Here is an 8,973-nt window from a genome sequence, read left to right on the forward strand (position 1 = left end):
CCCGCGCACACACGTTACATACTTCCTGTATCGGTCAATCTTCCTCTCCTAACCACCTTAGGAAGCTATCGGTTTCCAACACACGTTCATTCTTTCTCTCCATGTTTCGATCTCTAACTCTCTCAACTACACAACCCCCTTTTTCCACTCTGTTACCAAATGTATTTACCTCACACACCCAGCATTGCACCCCATGCCAAGCTCTCTCTCTCTCGCTCTCCCTCTCACCCTCTCGCGCTAAATACATGCATTGCCTATCTAGCGCCCCAACCTCTTGTGCGCACGCACGCACATTGTCTATCTAGGTCACTCCCTCAAGAATGTATCATTCTTTATTCCACACGGCGGGCCACACTCGCTCAATCTCGCTCTCTTTATCCAAGTCTTGTTTAACCTCGTTTTCTTTCACACACAAATGATATATCTCCCTGTTCGGGCCTCGATCGACACACTCTATACTCTCTCACGCAGATTGTCTATCTAGGTCAGTCCATCCAAGCTGCCCCACTCTTTCGACCTCATGGCGGGCCACGCTCGCTCAATCTCTCTCTCTCTCTCTCTCTCTCTCTATATATATATATATATATATATATAGGGTGGGTCTATTCTACAATTGATTGTAGAATAATATTCTACAATAGGCAAGCCCCTATATAAGGATCCCGAAAACAGATCCCCCGATCCCGCCGCCACCTCCCCACCCCGATCCCGTACTCTCCCTCCTCGGCCCGCTGTTCGCCACCACCAGCTAGCTAGTCCAGCACCACCGCCAGACAGCCCACGGCCGCAGCAAAGGCGCGCCTCACCACCATCCTCAGCTTCGGGGACCATGCTGAGGAGGGCGCCGGCGCCTTCCCGGAGCCACAGGAGGACTACCAGCAAGAACACAACGACGACGACGACGCGGCGTCGGACGCCAGCGGCGGCAGCTTCGAGTTCGCGTTCACGCAGCCGCTGGCGCCAGCGGGCGGGGAGGCACTGACCGACGACCTCTTCGCGCACGGCCGCATCCTCCCGACCTACCCGGTCTTCCACCGCCGCCAGGCCCACGACGACGACGCGTCGGCCTCGGCCACCTACGCGACGGGGCCACCCTCGCCGGACACGTACTGTGCATGGGCGCCGCGGTGCGCATCGGGGTCGCCCGCGCGCGAGCCGGCCGCCTTCCCCAAGAGCACGTCCACGGGCACGGGCGAGGCCGCGCGCTGGTTCCGCCTACACGACATCCTCGGCTCCGGCGGCAGCTCCCACATCGACGGCAAGGAGAAGTTCCTCTTCCTCCAGCCGACCCTCGCTAAGCCCAAGCCCAGGACCAGCGCATTATGCGCCGCCACCGGAGGAGACAAGCGTGCCGCAGCAGAAGCAGAGCAAGAAGAAGGGGCGGCCGCCGCTCCGACGAAGATGTACATGGCCACCGTGCACAGGCTCCTCTACAGCAAGCCCGGAGCCGCGGCCGGCCCCGACGGCGAGAGGACGGCCAAGACAAACACGTCGTACCTTCCCTATCGGCGCCGTACCTGCACAGGCTCTTATATTCTTTTATACTTGTTATAAGTAAATCATAAGCAATACAAGAACCTCATAGAAAGAAATACAAAATATATTGCCATCAACAGTGCATAACATATATATAAAGAAGTACAAACTACGTATTTAAAAAAGATGCAGTATTACCATTTATTCATTTTGGGCGCAACCCATTGAAGTATCAACATTTATCAACAATTATACGAGGGTTAAAAGAAGTGATTAAATAACATGTTTATTTTTATTATCGGGCAGTGCCATAAAACAATTATGGGAAGTACCACTGATTCATTATGAGGTGTACCGTTTATATAATTTGAGCAATACAAAACATTTTTATTACGTGGTGGTACTATTGAATCACTCTGGGCAATACAATGCATGTATTTTAACCAGTACAAAAACATTTTATTACCAGGCAGTACGAAACTTATATTTCACAAAAGTACAAAATACATGTCAAGGGGAGTTTAGTTTCGTGGAAATAATTTATGAGCAGTACAATTTATTCACTTTGAGCAGTACAATTATTATTATTATTATTATTATTATCGGGAAGTACAAAACTCATATTCCATGTAAGTACAAGGTACATGTGACGGGACTTTGAGTTCTCTGGAAGAAATTATGGGCAGTACAATTTAATCATTTTGAGCAGTACAAAAACTTCTCTATTGCCGGGTAGTACGAAACCCGTATTCCACAGAAGTACAAGGCAAATTTGTGTTCTTTTAAAATAAATCCGAGCAGTACAATTTATTCACTTTGAGAAGTACAATTATTATTATTATTATTATCGGGCAGTACGAAACTCATATTCCACCAAAGTATAAGGTACATGTGAAGGGAATTTGAGTTCTCTGGAAGAAATTATGGGCAGTACAATTTAATCATTTTGAGCAGTACAAAAACTTCTTTATTCCGGGCAAGTACAGAAGGAGCAGGAGGAGCGCGTGTACGCCTGGTCGAGGACCTCGAACGGGGCGGGGAACGGGACCTGGTGCTAGAAGATGCTGGCGGCGCTGGCGCGGTTCCTGAAAGTGCCGAGCGGGAGGAGGCCGTCACCGCTCGTGGCGAGCACGCCCCTGCCGAAGACGTTGATGAGGTTCTGTCCGGAGCTCGCCGGCAGGGGGGAGCCCTTCTCGCTGGCCGGGGCGCCGAAGCTGAAGAAGTTCACGGGCGGCCGGCTGTGTTCGGGAGCGGGTCCAGGCCGAAGGCGTGCCTGGGGACGGAGACGCGGGAGGCGAGCGGGGGCGGGGCGAGCGCGATGGACGCGTGCCGCGCGGCCGCGGACTCCTCCGCCGTGGAGATCCGGTAGACCATCGCCCAGGAGGGGCGTGATGCGGCGGTGGAGATGGATCGGCGGAGGGGGGCCGAGAGGCGATGGAGCGGGAGAAGCATCTCGCCGGAGGAGTCGGCGGTGGTTGATTTGGTGGTGGTGGGCAGATAGGGGTGGCTAGCAGCCTAGCAAGCGAAAGGGGAGAGGGTTTTGCAAGGGAATCGTAGAAGTAGAGGAAGCTCGGGCTTAGAAGCAGAGGAAGCAAAGCGGTTTAGAATTTATTAGTGAATTACTACGCAAGTAGAGAAGAGCAGTACCGACTTTACAAAAATGAAGTACAATAGTGTTATGCGGAAGCAGTACATGATCTTTATTCCGAGCAGTACGAGATTATTGTAGAATATTATTCTATCATCGATTGTAGAATAGACGGCATATATATATATATATATATATATATATATATATATATATATATATCTTCCTCTCTCTCTCTCTCTCTCTTTCTCGGACAAAAATGATATATCACCATGTTTGGGCCCAATTCGACCTATTCACATTGCATACTCTCTCACGCACATTGTCTATCTAGGTCACTCTCTCCAACCCGTCTCACTCTTTCGATCGCACGACGACCCTATGTGATCGATTGAGCTTGCTTCCTCCCACACATAAAATATATCTACACGTCTGTGACTGGATCATCTCTCAAGCTCTATCTTACAGCCCTCATCCTTCGCAAAAGCTCAATCGTACAATATCTCTCTAGAGCATATATATTTGTTCAATGAATGTCGGACCACACTTACTTTGTCTCCCTATCTATATGTCTCTCGATTGACCTCGCTTTCTCACGCCGTATCTTCCAGGCATTGGAGCTACCTCTCCATCCCTCGCAAAGCCAGAGCTATTTACATTGCGACGGGCACTCCAACCTTGGATTAATTTGTGTAGGCATTTATTCCGGTCGGTTTAGATTATATTTTCATAGCATTCGGCCCACAACTACTCCAAACACTGTTGCAACCCCTGCAGCTCCCCTAGTTGATTTTGCTCTGGCTCGTTCATCGCTCTCTCGCACGTCCTTTCTCGCCTTCAACATAGCACCATGGTATTATTGCAAAAAAACTCTATTGTTCTCTTTAATTATTATAAACAAGCTACAAAACTACCACCGATAGTCCACTTGGAATGGAACAAATTTCCACCCACAAATTAAAGTGCTACAAACTACACACCGAGGGCCCCACATGTCATGAAAAAAATTGGACCCATATACAAATTAAAAAATAAAGGACCAGGATTGAACATGCAACCAAGGCCTTCAAGCCGCACGTCAATAGGCAACACACGTAGAACAACAATGTTTGGTGTACCCCCGTTTGTTCACATAATGTTTTTATATTACCACAGCCTATTTAATGGATAGCATGTAATATTATTTTAATTACTATTTGCCTTCACTTACTGGTGGGTTCCATGTGTGTACGGGCAAAACGAAGAACTCGCGGGCGTTGTTGCCGTTGACCATATCTGAACGCGTTCACAAGTTACGGCACCAGTTTCACCTACTAGCAGCACTAGTCAGTCTGTACGTGCAATGCACGTTAATTTGGAAGTATATTAAGTGCATGCGGATATTAAGTAGGATATTATTGGTGTGTTATTATGTGATCAGCACTATTTTTGGCATGAAATTAACATGTTGAGCGCTCGACATTGAAGCAGTCTAGGTCGTTGGATGACAAGGAATACATGTGGCTTGATGACGTTTTATATTTAATTTGATATGGCTCTAGCAGAACATTCGGTCGATCAAACCATAGATTTCGTTTAGTTTGACTCCGACTTTAAATTATATGACGATCGATATAAAATAAACGGAAATGATAAATGTTCGGATTTTAAGCATGGAAATCCGAACATTTTTCATCGGAAATTTAGATTACGCGGCGGCGGCGGTGTCTTACGGTGGGAAGCGGCTCCTCTACCGTGCTCTTTGTGTCGTCGGGCCACTAATCTACGGCGACGGTGGCATCTTGCGCCGTTGTTGGCGTACTCCTGGACGTTGGCCTAGCTTCAAGGAAGGCCGAAATGTTCTGGACTTCAGAGCAAGTCAACTAGCGGGAGGAGGTGACTGGCGTTGGTGCAAGGAAGCGGTCAACGGCGGCCATCCATGCCGCTGAGGGGGGCACTGGCACCCGCATGGGGACATGCGCTGTCAACAGCGCGGCAGAGACATTCGTCTGCACGGGCACCAGCACGGGTGCGCACATTAGTGCATGCGCAAGCGAATGCGCTGGCAGGTGCACGGGCACTGGCACGGGCGTGCGCGTCAGTGCACGGGCACGTGACAGTCAGCGGGGACCTCATGGAACCCCGTGGCATCAAGCTCGGCGACAATGTGTGGCTCCCAGCCCATTAATGCCACGGGGATGGGCGCTGGCGCAGTCGGGGCGATGGGAGCTAGAAAGGGAGCGGGGACACGCGCGGCGTATTCCCGCAAGGCCAGTTCAAGCTCGTCCCGAAGCGCCTTATGTTCTTGAGACTCCAGCTGGGTGTCTTCCTCAGGAAACTGGAAGACTAAGGGCAGACCATCGTGATGCGGCATGGCGTACGTTTAGGTCAGGCTGGTTGGAGGTAGATGACAGGAGAATCGGAGAGGAAGAGAGAAGATTGTAGTGATACCGAGTAGTGCAGGGTTGATTTTAAACTGCGGCACCAACGACATTAAAAGTGGGAGCAGTTGGGACGAAGGTGGGTGGCGGAGCCTGGTCAAAGGGCTCGCCTCCCGATGAGCCTACACAGCGGTTTGCTCGCACACCTCCCTGTCAACCGGCGCAGCGGTCTGCTCGCACGCCTCCCGTCGACTCACACGTTTTCTCGGACGGCACCTGCCGATGAGAAGCGGGACTCGTGGCGGCACGTAAACGCCCAGAATATCAATAGTGAAAGCGTTCACCTTAACGTGACATGTCTTTGTTCCAAAATACCTTGGCTCTTCATTTGTGCAACTTGTCATAAGAAGCTTGTCTCAAATTGAAGAAAAAAATTATGGAGTAATATTTGTGCCATATCACGTGACCATGCTCAGTTTCAAGAATTTACGGTCAATTTTGGATTTTCTGAAATTTAAGATCCAGGATTCCAAACAATATCATAACCTGCATCATGCAATAAATTTTCAAGCCATACATCTGTCCTGTTGTATTTCTTAAGAAATGATTTGGTCAAACATTTTGCTTAGTTAGATTTCAGACAAGTTATATATGCAGAGTAAAAGGATAATCCCTCCGTACCAGTCCATTGCCTGATATATTAACTCAAGTACTAGGCACAAACAAATGGGCTCAATTCTGTGCTCATCCTGGTGTAGTAGTAGTACTAGGCAATGCAGTTGACGGGTGATCTTGGCGAGCGGCGACCGAGGGAATTGAACCGTGCTTGGCACAGTAGGTAACGTTGGCTAGTTACTAAGCATCCTTCCATTGTTCATCGGTAAGCATTATGGACTGGGGACAGGAGGGGAATTTCCTAGGGCTGGAATTCTGGCCGCCAGATATTTCGACTCGAAACGCTGAGGCTTAACTGGTTGGGGTTGCCTAATGTGCGTACCACGCACGCCACTAGAAGGACACGAGCCCGGTTTTTTATTTTTTTATTTTTTGGATCAACACGAGCCAAGGTCTGGCTAGTACGCCGTTGGGTCCTACCATTCGAGAATACAAAAGGAACCTTTTAAATTGCCGAATGAATCTATGTGTATTACAATACCCATATTTTCCTTGCAAATACTAATCTCAACGTGGTAATTGATTTATGATGAGTTGTTTAATTAGAGTGAGTTTGTGATATAGTGATCTCAACGTGGATTTCACATTTCATGGTATCCCTAGTAAGTTTTTCAATGCAAATTCAAATTTAAAACATGAACAATATGGAGGTGAGAAAACTATGTATGTATCAAGCATATGACCACACGCGCGCGCGCGCACACACACAAACACACACACACACAGAGAGAGAGAGACACACACACACACGAACACAACAACAATCCAATAAGTATAGTGCATCTATTTTTTCAAACCATGCATGTATGGCACGAATTCAAAAATACTCCTTCTATTCCTAAATAGTAGTCTTTTAGATATTTCAACAAGTGACTACATAAGGAGCAAAATGAGTGAATCTACACTCTAAAATATGTCTATATACATCGGTATGTGCCAGTCCATTTGAAATCTCTAAAAAGACTAATATTTAGGAACGAAGAGAGTAAAATGTAATACATGCATGGTCCTCAATTCAATATTTAAAATGAACATGAAACTGTAACATGAATATTAAGTCTAGTACTACAGTACATGCAAATGTTGTCTTTAGGCAGAGATATGATTGTCGGGGGTCAACCCCTCGACCTTAGATAAAATTGTGAAGCTCTGTTTAGGGTTGTTTAGATTATATTTGTCCCCACCCTCCCAACCACCGATTGGTTGTGCACCCCCACCCCTCCTCCCCAGGAGAATATCATGCGCCCCCATACCTTAGATGCTATATGCCGATACGAGTTGCTTGGAGCTTGTAGATCTGAGATATAGCAGATCACATGATGTCTTAATATTTTTACAAGAAACCTTGATGAGTTTGAGAATTGCACACAATTTGTACAAAAACTACTCAGATGCCCTTGGATCCCATATCCAACGACCTCGAAGCTCGTATCACCATAGCATCTAAGATGAAGGAGGACATCATATTCTCCTGTATGTAAGAATATCATATGCTACCACACCTTAGATGCTTCGGTGATACAAGCTCTTCGGAGCCGTTGGATTTGTGACCCAACACCTCCTCGGTGGTTCGAATGGTTTTTTGCAGAAAAGCCCCCGAAGAGTTCGGCCACTGCTTACAAGCACAAAGACTACTCAGATGCCATTGGATCTTAGATCAAATGACCTCAAAGCTCGTATCACCATAGCATCTAAGCTGCGAGAGCACCTTATGTTTTCTCACATGGGAGAATATGAAGTGCTCCCGCACCGTAGATTCTATGGTGATACGAGTTCACGAAGATCTAACGGTCCACAGTAGGAGGTTTGAATGCTTTTGCAATATACGGTTGAGAGAGTTTGGGAATTGCGCATAAAGTACAAGTACTACGCATGTGCCATCTGATCACTGATCATACGACCTAGATGCTCATATCACCATAGAGGGTAATTAAGATATGGGGAGCACCTAATATGAGCAACGGGGAGCCATTGGATCCAAGATGCAGCGGCACACACGAGGCCTGAATGTTTTATTTGCAAAAAAACCTTTGGAGAGTTTGGAAATTGCGCATAATTACAAAGACTACTCCCAAGCCATTGGATCTCACTGCCAACGGTGTAAAAACTCATATCACCGTAGCATCTAAGCTGCGGGGTGGATGTGATATTCCATGCTGCTGTCATTTTTGTTCGTAAACTTGCAAAATACGTGTAACTCGTGGCGTTACTTGTCTAACCGCGCATAGTGTTTGTTCAAAAAACCATCCTACACTGAAATATCGGAACAACACATGGGGGTCCCACTTGTCATTAATCAAATTTGGACCTAAAACTAACAAATCTGAAAGACGAGATTCGAACTGGCAACCTAGACTACAAAGCGTAAGTCGATGGCCAGAAACAACAACAGTTGTTGGCTTTGTCCCATCACTTGATCTTATATAATATTACGTTGAGTAGAGTAGAGGGAGTGCCTCATCAACACATGCATGACCGTTGACTCACTTACTGGTGGGTCCCAGGTCTGCAATCTCGCTCTTCTCTCCATCGTCTAACCTTTGCACGGGCACACACGAAGAGTGGCGCTAGCTTGCCATGGTGTTATTACAACTAAAAAATCTTGGAAAATAGAAGAATCGCCTAGAACAAGAGATGTTGTGGCTGGTCGAGACGGAGCTAACCACACCCATCCTCCGTGCCACGTTAGCATGATGAAGCTGTGTGGCTAGTGGGGTGTTTTCGACCGACTGGCTGGGTCCCTAGGTCGAACCATAGGTACTACGTCTGATACAGTATATTTTTACACACACATTTTTCCTCCGTGCCGAGACGTGGCACACCCTACCGCACGGTTTAGGGGTCCTCCTGCGTGGTGCACGCATATATTCTTCC

The sequence above is a fragment of the Triticum dicoccoides genome, chromosome 1B, assembly GCF_002162155.2.
Source record: "Triticum dicoccoides isolate Atlit2015 ecotype Zavitan chromosome 1B, WEW_v2.0, whole genome shotgun sequence".
In the NCBI taxonomy this organism is placed as follows: Eukaryota; Viridiplantae; Streptophyta; class Magnoliopsida; order Poales; family Poaceae; genus Triticum; species Triticum dicoccoides.